Here is a 15,648-nt window from a genome sequence, read left to right as displayed (position 1 = left end):
TTTCCCTCATTCTCTGCTGTTAAATTTGTTGTGCTAAGGGAAGCACAGTGCTTGCTTAATGCTAGCACTATGTGTTGTGTCTTCCTCTGATTCTGCTTTGTGTTTATTTCAAGCATTAAACCTTTGAAGTCTATAGAAGATGTTCCCAAGGACTGGTCCAACCTTTGAGAGTTATAATAAAGACTTCAGAGTGATGAAATGGCTTTATGGTATGTGTCTCAGAAATGCTTGGAGTCCCCTGTGTCCTTTTTCCAGTTCTTTTTCTACCCTTTCTCTATGATGACCAATATTAAGGGAATAGTTTTCCTTATTTACTAAGCCTCTAATTTCCCACTGTGTTCTTCAGAAAACAGCTTGTGGTGTTGGTCACTTCTTTTTCAGTGTTGCTCGCCATGATAGACTTGCAGAATACTTTTTGTCCTTACCTCCCTGGATTTCTCTGTGTGTTTTGCTGCATTTTTCCTGGCAGTAGCAGTTCTTTTGATCCTGTAGCTAATTTCTACATTCACTAGGCTTGAAATTACTGCCTCCCACAGCAGAACAGGTGGACAGATGCTTGTGCCCAAGCTTTGACAACTGCAGTGCAAAGTTCAGTGGCTTAATTTAAACCACTGGTTTGACATTTCTGAAGAGTGCTCGCTTGATCTGGTCCATTGACTTTGCTTGGGAGGCAGTGGAGTTTAACAACAGCATGGTTGTATCTCCAGTCACCAGAGCTTGCCAAGCTCTTTGTGCTATTTTTCTGATACTTTCACGTGACAAAGTGATAAGTATTAGTGCAGCATTAACTCTGATAGCAGTTCTGAGAATGTACAGCATTTCCTTAAAATGCTGAGGACTCATGAGCTTGTCTGCTGCTCAGTCATGTATTTCTAGGATCACTGATGAACTTGGTCCCTGAGATTTTCTGATGAACATTAGAAAAGAGCTCAGCTTAAACTCCCAAAATGTGGCTGGACTGTTTGTCATCATTTCTGGGCTTGGGTGAGGTTCTACAGTGAGAAAGGCGAGGGACTGAAGGAAGAAGACAACAAGCTTGTCTTCTGGTTGAAACCCTAATTCCTCCAGAGGCCGGGGACACAACTCTGCCAACTCCCCACAGGTCCCATTTGGTACAGGGGAACTCTTTAAAAACTTTTGCTTTTGCCATTGATCAATTCTTTGGTCAATTGTTTTTTGGGTGCCTGATTGAAGAACTTTTTTCTTCCAGTTTTTTGGAATTGGTTAAGTCTTCCCAGCTGTTCCTCCATATATTCTATGAAAGACTATTTATTTCCTAAGCTGAAGCCTGTATACTTCATGCTGGACAACTCAGGTATTTTATTCTTTCTGCCTAACAATACCAATCCTCCCTTGAAGTCTGTCCAATATTTTTCCCACTCCCCTAGCTGTCTTTTTTTTTTCCAGGTGAGCTTAGGCAGACCCTCTCAATTATTTTCCTTAAGCTCCTTGTCCCATCTCTTTGTTCTGTCTCTACCTGTCAGTTCCCAACTTTTATTGCAACGATTCCTCCCAGCCAAGTGATTTCTTGCTTTATTTCTACCCCCAGACCTCAGTCCTGTTTTTTTTTTTGCCACCTTTATGTTTTTAAGCCATCTTTGCCAGTATCTTCCCTTGCTTCTTTGGTCTAGCTGTTTTCTCTTGCTTTTGTATTTGATGTTTATCTCTTTTTCCCCTAGGCATGTCTTTAGAAATACAGGCTCTGGTCCTAACTGGCATGGAGTGATTACTAAAGGGAAATATTTTCTCAGTCCCTCAAGCTCGAGCTTATATCTGCCTCAGTCAACTGAGAAAATCAAATGCTCTTTTTTTTTCTTTTTTTTTCCTTTTGGAGAGGTGGGGGGGCTGGGGGTGTGGATGAGGCATCTTTGGAGATCTTAGTTGTGAGTAAATCTCTACTGTTATCTGTGTTTACTTGGACTTTTTAAAGCAATAGGATAGGAAAGATTGCCAGCTTTTTTTCCCTTAATTTATGCAAAACACGTTTTCCTGTTAGCCTTTATTCTTGGCAGCAGCTGAACTGTTTTAGCTGAAATTAATGAGTACTTTTTACAGATCAGCCGGAGGCGAATACTCACCATGAAAAAGTTCTGAGCACACACTCGGGGGAAATGTAAACAACTGAAAAAAGCACTTTTGTGGGAAGTGGTGTGGAGCAGCTGTAGTTAGATGGTCGTGAGCCCAGTCACACCTTCCAGTCCCTCCTCTCCTCCTCAGTGTAAGAAGTGCTTTACAGAGCAGGAACCTGTGTATCTCATCTATTGTTCAGTGACAAAACAACATAATGTTGACATGCAGTGGCACGTAAGAGGTTTTTAAACAAATATTTGCATAGTGATAGCATCTGAATGACTTGTCCTGAAAGAAATATGGAAAATTCTATGTAGCAAGGAACCGTTTTCAATGTAAACAAAGACTTTCCTGCTCTTCCACTTCTGGTATGCGTGGTAGAAATGTGGAAGTGCATCTTTGCTTTGGCATATACCAAAACTAACTACTCCCCTGGTTTCTCCCCCTAGACAATGAAATTTTTCCAAATAGTGATGAAGCATTTCCTGAGCGCTAACTCAAAATGTTTGGCCACTTCCATATAGTTTGAGGAAACTTAAAGAAATACTTAAGAAAATTGATTGTATTCTGATGGAATCCTTTCTGCGGTATGTTTTTATTGGCAAGAATAGGTCACTTAAAAAAAAAAAATATATATATATATATATGTATATATATATAAATATATATATATATTATGTTGTATTATTATATAATAATAATATATAAATATATATATATATAAATGTATATATATATATTTTTGTTTTGTTTTGTTTTCCTGTTGGTTTGACCCAGTCTGTACTTCAGTAAAGCTATCACTTTTCACAAAGTGTCAATGAGAACTTATTTCTGGTAGCTGATAGCTATGGTAGCAGTGTGCAATACACAGGATTTCAGTACTAAGTCTGGATTTACTGCTTGCCTTAGGCTAGATGTAGCTATGGAGCAAGCCATGCTAATCCTGCATCAGGTTCTCATGTAGCTTTCTATCTTTGTTTGCAACTTCTGCGTCACGATGTCTGAAATGTTCTGTACTTTATATATTAGTGGTAGATTACAGCTCTGTGTTCCCAAGAGGCTTCCTGGCTGAGAGCAAGCAATCTTTTATGACCAGAAGATTATATACTCTATAAAAAGACCGCACAACAAAATAAAGCCTACCAAGAAATCTGTATTAAACCTCCTATAGAGAACAAATCTGCAGGGAGACTTTTGGATGTGTCTCTATTGAATTTTGAGAACATTTCAGATGAAATATCTAATTAATATATTGAATTAATGTACCTACATAAATATTGAGCAGCTCTGTTGTATAGCATAAGCAGGCCTGTTAGAGTGGAGAGATGTATGTCCAGGTGCTGTCAGAAACAGGGAACTTCAGCGCCCTGCAGGCTTGAATGTGGAATGAGCACTTGTATTGAAATCTGCTAGGTAAGGGGCATGCTGCTGAAATGGGGCTCTTAGGATGCAAATAAAGGCATTGGGAGTTATCAAGTGTGGTTACTTCTCAGCAGCATAATGCTGCCGTGGGATGGGGGTGGAATGGAGGCTTCTGCTCTGCTGCACAAGCAGCTCTGCAGGTAGAATAGCTGCTGGGTACAGGGAGCCTTATAGAGCTGCCCTAGAAACACTGCTCCTCAGTCCTAGTGGGAAGCAGGCACACAGGGGGTAATTAGTGGGGAATGAATTGCAAGGCTTTGGCTGTGGCTCAGTGCTTTTTATAATGAGCTTCCTTTGCAGGAAGAGCAGCAAAAACTTCCAGTGCTTTGTTGTTAGGTAAATGTCTTGTCTCACACAGATGTTGCAGAGGCTAAAATGTATGTGGCAATGGTATTGTCAACTTTGGGCATTTGGAAATCATATGAAGCACTCATATGAGAGACTGAATCACAGAATGGCCAGGGCTGGAAGGGACCTCAAAGATCATGAATCTCCAACCCTGTGCCACATGCAGGGCCACCAAACTCCCCATTCAGTACTAGACCAAGCTGCCCAGGGCCCCATCCAACCTGGCCTTGAACACCTCCAGGGATGGGGCATCCACAGCCTCTCTGGGCAGCCTGTTCCAGCACCTCCCCATTCTCTCTGTAAAGAACCTTCCCTGACATCCAACCTAAATCTTCTCTCCTTCAACTTAAAACCATTTCCCCTCATCCCACACATATCAACCCTTTCAAAGAGTTGATTCCCCTCCCTTCTGTAGGCTCCCTTTAGGTACTGAAAGGCTGCAGTGAAGTCACTCCACAGCCTTCTTTTCTCCAGGCTGAACGCGCCCAGCTCCCTCAGCCTGCCCTCATAGGGGAGGTGCTCCAGTCCCCTGATCATCTTTGTGGCTCTCCTCTGGACCCTCTCCAACAGCTCCCTGTCTTTCTTGTACTGGGGGCTCCAGACCTGGACACAGTACTCCAGGTGGGACCTCACAAAAGCAGAACAGTGAGGAACAATCACCTCCCTGTCCCTGCTGGCCACCCCTCTTTTGATGGAGCCCAGGATATCATTTGCCTTCTGAGCTGCAAGGGCACACTGCTGGCTCATGTTAAGCTTTTCATCTATCAAGACCCCCAGGTCCCTCTCCACAGGGCTGCTCTCAAGGACCGCTCCTTCCTGTCTGTATGGATGCCTGAGATTCCTCTGGCCCAACTGCAAAATTCTGCAGTTTGCTGTGTTGAACCTCATCAGGTTCACCCAGGTCCACCTTTGTAGCCTCTTGAGGTCCCTCTGAATGGCATCCTTTCCTTCTATGGTGTCGACCACACCTCTCAGCTTGGTGTCGTCAGCAAACTTGCTGAGGGTGCGCTTGATTCTGTCATGGATGCCATTGCACCCAAGACAGACCCCTCCACCTGGACATAGAGCCATTGATGACCACCCTCTGTCTGCGGCTTTTCAACCAGTTTCTTATCCATCGAGTGGTCTACCCATCAAATCCACATCCCTCCAATTTGGAGATAAGGATGTGGTGGAGGAATGTTGTGAATTGAATACTGTGAAAATTGTGTAAAGCAGTCAGTAGGACCGGTGATTCCTGATGGAGTAACTGTTGGACGTTCTGTTTCTGGGTTTCTTTGAGGCCTTTTACAATGGCTATGAAGATAAGCAAACCCTACCTTTGTTTGGGTTACATCTGAACTTATGTATTCATGCATGGCCATTGTCTTAGGGACTCATGGTGCAAAGTTACAGACAGGATGCCATACGGACAGTGTCTTTATGTACTGTATTTACCTGAAACCTTAAGAAAGTGAGGAATTAGTAAAATACAAACCTGCCTGGCTTGCAATATGTTTGCTGCAGAGCAGTAGAAAGAAGCTGGATAGTCTTTGGACTGGAGGTTTTGAGCCAGGTACTTTATGAGAAATGTTTAATGTAGGGCTTCTCCGATAGCTGGCATGGTAACCTTCCCTCCTGTCATAATAAAGGTGTTCCCAAAGGCTTGCCAATGCTCTGAGAGCACAGCATATCTTGGTGAGCTGCATCTGGGCTCTGCTACCGAGATTTGTAAATCAGTGTTTGCATATAGTTGGTCTGCCTTAAACTGTGGCATCTAAGGGTCAGAGAAGGTAAGAGGTAGTAAAAACCCACCTGTGTGTTTGCCCTATTTTTCTTTATTGTTCACTGGCTTGGCTGGGGAGCCCATGAGGGTGCGTGTCTCTAGGACAGATAATGTTGTGTGGCTCTGGAAGGAGCGGAGCTCTCAGTTCACCTGCAGGGTGTCAAGAACAAGGGGATAAAAGAGAAAATAAATTACATTCTCTTCAACTAGAAGGAAATGTGTTATCTTTTTTGTAGTCATTTAATGACCTCTTTTTCTTGAATACACTGTGGTTAAGCTTACAGAGTAGGAGTGGACTAGAACTGAGGCTATCTGAAACAGTAGAACTGTGAAGGTGGAAAGAGATACACCTGAACAGAAAACACAAGTTGAGAGGTGTGGGCTGTCTGGGAAAGTTTGACAGGATTAGGAAAATGAAAGCCTGTATGCATGAGTTCTAGAAAGCAGACTTTAAAATGCCTTGAAATTAATTTGTGGGGAAGTCAAGGAAAATATAATTTATCTGTCATTATTTTTGTGACATGGTTGATGGAAAGAAGATAATGGAAGATTCTTTAGAATGATGATCATGTGTAGCTTGCACAATTGCAAGAAACTAAACATGAAAAAAAGAAAAAAAAAAAAGGAAAAAAGAAACCACAGAAGTGGATCTGTGAACTCTGAGGGAACTGTGGTAGAATTAGCAGTCAGAAAGTGAGAGCATGCAGAAGTCTAAAAACTGGGAGATTCATATTTCTCAAAAAGAAAATGAAAGGAGAAGCAGCCTTCCATGCAGTAAAATTTTTAAATGCTAGAATAATTCTTGCAACCTTCAATGCACTGAATTGGAAGGTCTATTGCAGAGGCACTGTACGGTTTTTAAGTAATAAGAATTCACTTTACTTTGAACGTCTGCCTCCTTGAAATACAGCAGGGAAAAAAAAAGCCCCAGAGCAAAACATGAGCTTACCACATTTGCTTCAGCAGTTACCTAAATCAAAGAAAATGATTAATTGCAGTCAGTGTGTATAGAAAGAACATAATACTTTGCAAAGCAATCCTAAAATATTCTGGTTTCTGTCTTTTGGTTTTAGTGGTGATGATTAATACCAATATAAAAACTTAGTTACGGTTACTCAGGGGGCAAAGGGGAATATGTAAGTTGTATTAATTTCGAGAGAGGAGGAAAGAAGATTTAAAAATAAAACTATGGTTGTTTAAGTGACAGTATCTTCACCATTCTGTTGGCACTAAGGGAGTTGCAAGTTCACCTATTGTTGGTAATCTGCAATTATGAGCTCATCTTTCCCATTTCTGACAGCTCCAGAATGCGTAACAATGTCTCCTGTCTCTGTCCAGATGAAGAGCTTTTTTAATGACCAGATGCTCTGTGAGGTTGCTTTTTAAGGTAAAACTGTCTTGGCCACTCTTCTGTTGAAGCTGGAACTTTGTGCTACTAAAACATTGGCTCATGGTCCTTTCTGTCAGGTCGCTCCAAGTACCGCAGCATCTTGGATATAAAGGGGTTTTGTTTCCTACTGAATCCAAAGTGTTTTGTACTTGCCTGAGGATATTGTTTGCAGACAGGAATCAGTTGGTATAATGGTGCAGGATACATTCATGCTTTCCTCTTCTGGTACGCACGGTTGGAAGTAATCTGAGTGTAGGCCTGATTTCCTCCTAAATGGCATGTTGCATGGAGCTGAGAGCAGGTGCTCTGAACAAGGTGATGGGGAGGTGCTTGATGATTTCTGGGCTGAAGGAAATTAAGGCAATGTTTTCTTTTTATAATTGAGGAAGCTCATTTTGTTGTTACTGTTTATGTGGCTTGGGGCATTCATTTGAATATACTCAAAATTTGGTGAGGATTCTGAGAAAGACTACGTCTGTGTGTTTATATAGGATGTGCTTACAGTTACTAGAATACTGACGTGGCGTGGATGATGACCTGGCTCTTCTTGTGACAGCTCAGCTAAAGTAATTTGTCCTCCTCTGGCCCCAGATTTTGTACTAAGAAACTGCCATGTTGAGTTTTGACTTGATATTCTGGCCCACTGACCTCCAGGTGCTCAGAAAGTCATTGCTCAGAGCCCTCCTCTTCTGTCACATTCAAATTTGAAAGTGATATTTCTGTACTGATGCCGGTGCCAGACATAGCATATATTGGATGCTAGATTCCTCTGTAACATTTGGGCTTTTGCACTAACAGGGGTGGAGGTGAGAGAAGGGGTTGGACCCAAGAGGAGAAGAGCCACTGGCAGTGACAGCCAGTGTGGAATTCCATGCAATCATGCACATAATGAGCAAAATGCATAGGATGAGAAGAAGGGAGCAGTCCCCTTCTTGGAGAGGGGCATGGAACTGGAGTGGGAGATGCGCAATGTCTGCATGAAGATGACTTACTGAGGGTAGTGGATGATGAAAGCAGCGTGCAATGCACTGGGAGGCAATGCTGTCATTCATCTGCATCATCTCAGGCTGACTGGCCTACTTTTCATTTGGAAAGGATCTGCTAGTTGTGTTACAAACCTTCCTAGTGAAGGTGCAGCACTGCGCAGCAGCAGCAGTCCCTACCTGTTGGAGCTGGAGATTTTCTTTTCCATCTGCTTGAATCCAAAGCCTGGTGCTGACGGCAGCTCAACTGCCAGGCTTTAGCTGAATTTCCATATTCATTGCATTAGACATTGGCTTTCAGACAGAAGTGGAGACAAGCTCTCTACTAAAGAGTCACAGAAAATCTGCTGCTGTCTGCACTGTCACTTTGCTGATACCACAGCTTTTAATACGGCACTGTCAATTAACTTTGTACCCTGCTTTCATTTCTTGGTGCCAGAGAAATGCTTGAATTGGTGTGGCTTTGCTCCTGCTGAATTCAGACTGAATTCAGACAAAGCTGAAATGAAGGAGGAAGAGGAGGGGTTGCGATGACATTGTTGCAGTTTGGAAACACATTTACATAGTTATCACTTGAAGGTGTGATGTATCAAAATCTGTTGTCTGTATTTTTAATGTAACTCTCGTTTTTAAAACTTGTTAATATATTTTGGAGTTAGAAAATGCATGCAGCATATGAGACAGCGTTGCACAAAGTTCCTATTTAAAACCAGAGCTTTGACCACTCTGGAACAGGATATTTGCTTAATCATACTCTGTTGGATCTTAACTTCTGCTTTTCCAACCCCTCTTTTTTCACCCACGGTTCACATGGTTGGCTGGTTATATGTTTGTTGGATGCATCAGCATGAAATTTTGCAGATGGCCACCAGCCTTAATACATGCGAAGCTGTGATCACAGTTTTCTAAACAGTGCCAGAGATGCTGAGTTATGTTTTCAGTATTGCCAAATCGCTTTAATCGGTCTTGACTGAAAAATGATGGCAGAAATCCCGGATTAGTAATGGTGCTTCAGTGAATCATTAGCAGTAGTTGGTGAGATTGGACTTTATGAAATACTTCTCACAAAACGGGGATCATGCAGGACAGAGGAGGAGCTGCTGTGGTGTAGTTGAGATAGAGCCATTTTAGCAGAAATCTCTGATGCCAAACTGAAATAAAAATGGCCATCTGGATAAAATAAATAGATCAAAGTGAGGCGCTGGCAGAGCTGCCCAGGATGGGTGTCCCATCCCTGGAGGTGCTCAAGGCCAGGTTGGATGGAGCTCTGGGCAGCCTGAGCTGGTGGGGGGCAGGGGTTGGGGCTGGGTGGGCTGTGAGGTCCCCTCCAACCTGGCTGCTTTTAGGCTGATGAGAATTGTCCATTGCAGAAGGATTTTGTGCCAGCATCACCAATGCAAACCAGGTCTCTCCATTTGAGTTCTATAATGTTGAATGTCTTTTTTTTTTCTTCTTTTCTTTTTAAGCTTTGAATTTCTGAAGAGTTGTGTTTTGACAGCTCTAAGGAACTAAGTCTTAAACAAAAAGCTTATAAAGTTTGAGCAATAGCAGCATATTTTCCTTCACGCTGCAGGTCTTGAACTGGAAGGCCTATTTTTAATGGAAAAAAGACACCTACAGAGAAAAAAGGCTCTTTGTTTAGATTACCTTGGTTTCATACAAACATTAAAAAGAACGTTCATTTTCTAAGCTCCTGTCCAAAAGCATTTCTTAAATGTACAAGCTTAACTGAGCGAAGTGATTAAATGCTTTTCTGGTGTTCAGACTAAGAGCTCTGCTTGAAGAACACGAAGCACTTGTCTTCTACTTGGATTGAATGCTTCTACTTTTAAAGCAGTCTATTTCTGCTTAAATAAGAAACAGGAAAGAGCAATAGCCTAAGTTTAAGTCTACTTGAAAACATTTATGTGAAGAAAATGCTGTATGTTTTACTGAACTTTTGTTCAAGACATAGGAGAAATGATATAATATTTTACTTTTGGTGGCATTGATGCATTGCTTATTTTTCTCCTTGTGTTTTGTCAGGGAGTTTAGAATTGTGATCACTTTCATAAATGCAGACATCCATATTCTAGGATTTTGTTTAACATTTCACTCTTCTGATAGCTAATGGTCCTACAGTTAGAAACAAAATTGTACATTTATGTGCCAGAATTTCTGTATCTGTAACTATGCTACCATTTACCTTTCAAGTAAAGTTATGCTCCAGATTTTGGATCGTGGTTTAAGCTATCATTCTCACAGATATTTTTAGAAATTTCTTGAATATTTGTTTTTCAGTGCCTCTGGTTTCAGATTTTCTTTTACTTTAAAGTTAGTGAAAACAAAGTATTCAAGGAAGGCAGTTTCTGGAGTTTATATAAAAACACATTTTAGCAACACGTTTGAACTTGGGTTGTTTTCTTGATGAAGGAAAAGCAAAGCGGTTCAGTCCAAGCAGTGGGTCACAACATCTCTTAGCTGGTCATGTTGATTTCTCCCAAGCGATTATAGATTCCGGAGAAGAAGGGAATAAATCTATTCTCATACTCAATTAATAGATGTCAGTGTCTATTGCATGCAATGAAGTAAAGCAAGCACACATTCTGTACTCTTGACTTTGAGACAGTTCTATATTTTTGTGTGTTTTTATTTTGTTATTTTGTAAAAACTGGACTTTTCCACATGCCATATTTGTTGAGATCATTTTCTGTTTTTTTTTTTGTTTTTTTTTTTGTCCCCTAGATAATTCTAGATGTAATGATGTGCATTGCAGTAGGGTTACTAGGGTTTTGTTTGTTTTGTGGTGGATCTTTTTTTTTTTTTTTTTTTTTTTTCCAACTTTCTTTTGCTTTTGTCTTCCCTCCCTTTTTTGGTAAAGAAAACAAATCCCGCAAAACCCATTTGATATTTTTGGGTTTTCATGTCTATTTTTGACTGCTTGCATCGTAGGAGGAAAAATGTGACACAGCTCGTAGCAGTGTGACAAAGCTCTGTGCTTTTGGTGACTGGTGAGAGTTTTAGTCTTTTTAGAACATCCCAATGATAAATGTAAGCAGAAGCATTGCAGTAGTTCTTTGGGCTTTGGAGTGATGTGGTGGATTGATTTGTACAAGTTACCACCATCTCTCCTTCACTGTCTCTGGGTTTGTCTGAAGCAGCCGCTGTTGGGGGGTGTGTGGGTAGGACCATACCTCTGGCAGTGCAGAAGGGCATTCATCAGCCTCGTAAAGAAAGCTCCCTGGTACCGGGCTCAGCACTTGCCTTGCTCCTCATCTGAGCTTGTGTTGCAGATAGGCTGAGGGTCTCTTGGCTTGTTATGCCAAGTGTTTTTAGTCAGCTCTCTTTGTGGCAGTTGAATGGAACTGGGGTCCTGAATTTGAAATGTATGTTTTTAATGTGAATTTGAATTTACACAGGGATATGAGTTATGCGGCACTTACTGATTATTACAGCACAATCAGTAGTGGCCCTGCTTTGGAAAAAGTGTTTTGGTTTCTCCCTTGCAATGTGTGTGCAAGCTTCAATACAGAGGAACGTCTCACTATATGAAAAATTTAGATCGACTACAATAAGGGAGGTAATTCATGACAGTAAATTATGATCATCTTTTTGCTGATCAAAATTGTAGCTGTCCTTGAAATTGGGTTTTAATTTCAGTGACTCCAAAAACAATCGATAGCTGTGTCATGTACAGCATGGAGTTGTCCAAAATCAATGAGAAAGCCAATTAAAATATTATAGTTTTTCTTTTTCTTTTGACTTGTTGACTACTTTTCTCTTTTAACTTGACCTAATGATGGCAGATTTGCTTAGACAGCAAATATATGAGACATCGGTAGATGGGGTTTTGTTCAGAAATAGTTGTATACACATCTCTGAGGCACATTTATAAATATGTGAACTTGCATATCCATGTGAATTGTGCATGTGCACAAACTCCTAGATTTGGCGTTATGGCTGAACAGAGCGCATATTTGGGTGCACAGACACCCAAATGGACAACAGACCAGAAACTGTGGGTAAAAGAAGATAGGGTGATGTTATTTTTTTTCCAATATTTTTCTAAGCATTTATTTTTGAAAGAAGAATTTCAGACCCTCTTTTGTTGCTGGAGCTTAAATAGTTCACAGTGTGTGCAAAGAATTAATGATCGTAAGCACATGGAGGATGAAGAATACACAAAACACACTTCATCTTTGCTTAAAAAGTCTGCCAACTCTCAAGCTCGGGAGTCTTTCATCTTAGCCCTTCTTGTCGTTACAGACTGCTAATGCTGTCCGCTAAATTGGTCACACCAGACTTTTTACAACCTGGATATTTTCCTCTCTTGATGGTCTGCTTTGTCTCTTCCTCTGACATCAGTGGGTTCTGGATCAAACTTTTATTTCGCAGCAATCGGAGACGAAAAAGCATCTCTAAAGGTTTGTGATAGGGGGAAATGCAAGCAATGCAGGAAGGAGTACTGTTATTTACAACAGCCTCCTAATTTTGTCTTTGTAGTAATTGTTACATTTGTTGCAACTGGCTTCCTACCTTGGTTTGTACTGCTTGTGGTTGTTACAGGCAATTAAACCTGAAAGTCTGTTGATCTCCAGTAGCATCAGGTGAGACAGATGTTGGCTGTTGTAAAGTTCACCTTCTCACTTTATTAAGCCACGATCCTGTAGCTTTGCATTTCTAGCTGTAAAACCAGACTCTCTATGAAAATACATAGTAAATGTGTGACTCTTGGAGTTTTGATTTAGACCTCTGCAGCTCTGAATGTTACAAAATCATTCCATTTGCGTACCTTCGTTTTAAGTATCGTGTGGTATTGTATTGCAGGATTTATAATTTACTTGAATTCCTCGTGTGGACAGGCTTCTGTGTAATAGCTGCTCTTGCAAGGGTAGAACTTTATAAAGTAAAACAGGTTGAGGAGAAGTGAAATGATTCGTAAGTGATCATGTGAGCAGACAGAGAAGAGGTTGTTCACAATTATAAAAATTAATGTATTTCTCTCTTATGATGGACATAAAACTAAAAATCATGCTGGTGAACTACTGAAAATAATTTTTAACAGTGCTGTTCTTTTCTCCTGCAGAGAAGTTTGAAACAGCAAGCAAACATTAGGCACAATAACAAGTAATATATAGGGAAAAATAATGCTGGAACTTGTGGCTCTTTGCTATTAGATGGGGGAATAAAAGTAACTTATTTAATACCAAAAGAGCATCTTATTCAAGTTCATCAACAAGGTCTGAAGAGTGTAGCTCTTGCGGCTGAGATCTGGGATGTCTGCATATAGCTCTGGTGGGGAATAGAAATCCCCTGCTTCAGCATCAGCATCTCCTTTCTGCTCACAGACCTTTGGACCTGAAAAACCTTTCATTGGAAGAGAAAATATAGGAGTGGTAGTTAAGCACAGTGGGTATGGTTTAGAGGTTTTCAGGTAACTGTTGGAAACCAGCTGAAATAGGATATGCTTGTTTGCCCAACATTGCTGTTTGTGCTGAGGATGTCTGTGCCCTCCTGTTCGTTTGGGCCACGACCCAGTTGTCTGCACCCTGCACGGCCCTGCACCTGCTGGGGGGGGAGGGAAGGGCTGACTCATGTTGTCTTTCCTGCAGGTTTTACAGGTGTAACCAGCACCAGTTGGGTGTAGGCCTCTGCAGGTAGCTGTGTTAGGAAGACTTGCAGCAAAGAGCTGAGAAACTGTATGGTGTGTCTGTGGCTGTGAGTTCTTTGTGAGGTGAAGGGTTGTAGGGATGATGGGCACAAGCTGGCAGCAAGCTGGGCTGTAGAACACTGACAGATGTCAGCTGGGATGACTGTCTGTAGCCAGAGGAACCCAAGGCCTCTGTGAAGTTGAATATTCTTTTCCTTCTTAAGCCACTAAGATATTTAAAGTCATTTTGCTGTATTAAGCATGAAGCAATGAAATAGCTGCTGAAGAGGATTTGTTAAGTAGTATACATTTGATAGTAGAGGTTTGTGGGTTTTGTGGTCACTTTTTTCTTACGTCTGGTGGAAAAAAACACGAGAAAATTGATCACAGACTGCTGGGTTGCTGATCTCATTTTTGTGTCTTGTGTCCCCACGGATTCTCTTGCATTCTTTTTATTCCTTACTAAAAGCAGTATTTCAGCCATATACAAGTGAAGTGGTTCAGAGCTGTGTGTGTTTATTGATCAGTGCTTCCTCTCTGTTTTCTGATGGGTATGTCTTTGCAGAAGACTTAAGACACTTCTGATTGACACTGCTTATTGGATTTCTCTTCTTGTCTGACAGTTGTGCTCTGAGATCCCCAGGCACAAAACTCTGCCTTGGGAAATTGAATTCTTCCCATGTTTCACCCAACCTTAGATATAGGGAACAACGTAACGTCAAGTGTTGGTGCCTTTTCTGTGCTGGGGGACTTCACTGCCATCAGTGCAGAATAAGAAATTACTGTCTGGAGTCAGTGTTTTAAATAGCTTCCGTTAAAGAAATTGCCTACAACCGTAAGGAAAAAGAGTTTATCCTTGAGCATTTTTTCAGTGAAACTGAAAGGAAGTACTAGGGGGAGTTGGCTTTGTGGCTATTGAGTCACTGAATAGAAAGTGCCTGCAATGTGATGATGCACAGTAGAGGTCTGTGTCTTTTTAGGGGGATGTCTCACATTGCTGTTGTCTCTCTAAGAATAAAGCACTGTTGTTAGGGATCTAGCTCATTTCTTCCATCATTGTGGAGAGGAACAAAAATTCATTGCTGAGATTAAAAAACAAAAACAAAAACAAAAAGCCAACAAAAAACCTCACATTACTGGTACTTCTAACATAGAGAAAATTTAGACTGATGTCCTGCATAGTCTTTCCAAAGTAATGTTAAAAGTTGGGGCATTACTTATGCTGATAGTTGTAACAGTATCTACCAGTTTTTAGTATATGAAGTTTGTCCAAGGACCTTTACTTAGTGTAACCCCTTGAGAACCCCCAAGGAACTGCGGTTTTGTGTGAAGAGCTGTTAGGATTCTTTACACAGCAGGCAAGCAGAGTTTGTAGCTTTTCCGTGGGCTGGTGGCTCTGATCCTGTGGCTGAAGTTCTGGGGCTGCAGATTGCCTGGACCTCCTTCCTAAGGAAGCTTATGGAGAAAAGCTTTGGCACAGAGTTACATTGCTTAAAAGCTTCCAGGAGAAAACAGTTCTGGCCTTTGCTTTCAAAAAGGACACTTGTCCATTGGCATATTTTTCAGGCAGGTAATCAGGTCTGCACACTTTTGTGGCAGCTGTGGTTTAATTGTTTGAATGGTGACAAGGCAGGTAGACTTGGCAAAACAGAGTGAATTAAGAAACTAGTCAACTGATTTTATGTTTTTACCTTCCAAAGAAGGGTAAGTGCTTGATTGTAGTGCGTAAGTGGGACAGTACCCTTAATTAACCCCAAGTGTGCAGGTCTCACCATTCTTCTGTACATGAGTGCCAGTCTGTATGCTGCAAAAAATACATTATATTTCTTTTTTTTTTTCTTTCAAACTCACAAGTTGATAAGAATTTTCCAGAGGACTGATTGCTCTGTGGATGTTTGAGTGGTTAATCGCTGTCTAAAATAAGACATACCAGCTTAACTACTTATCTGAAAAATGTTATTGTCTTTTTCTTCTGACAAAGCAAATTGTTTATTATTAAGGGGAGTTTTCTCTCCACTCAATATGTAGCCTGAGAGCCAAA

At 41.1% G+C, this 15,648-nt stretch overlaps 1 protein-coding gene across 2 annotated transcripts in view; it reads left to right on the top strand.

Moving 5' to 3' along the window:
• Positions 1-15,648, top strand: part of INPP4A (inositol polyphosphate-4-phosphatase type I A) — a 113,009-nt gene that overhangs the window by 3,207 nt on the left and 94,154 nt on the right. The window contains exon 1 of one of the 2 annotated variants that reach the window (XM_052705679.1): positions 12,256-12,381. The exons of the other annotated variant lie outside the window; for it this stretch is intronic. The gene's annotated coding sequence lies outside the window, so the exon portion shown is untranslated. Of the gene's footprint in view, positions 1-12,255; positions 12,382-15,648 lie in introns of those variants that run through there. 2 annotated transcript variants of the gene reach the window in all.

The sequence above is a fragment of the Tympanuchus pallidicinctus genome, unplaced genomic scaffold, assembly GCF_026119805.1.
Source record: "Tympanuchus pallidicinctus isolate F22 unplaced genomic scaffold, pur_lepc_1.0 scaffold6, whole genome shotgun sequence".
Classification (NCBI taxonomy): Eukaryota; Metazoa; Chordata; class Aves; order Galliformes; family Phasianidae; genus Tympanuchus; species Tympanuchus pallidicinctus.
The sequence above is the reverse complement of the archived record's forward strand: the minus strand, read 5'-3'. Positions and strand labels throughout refer to the sequence as shown.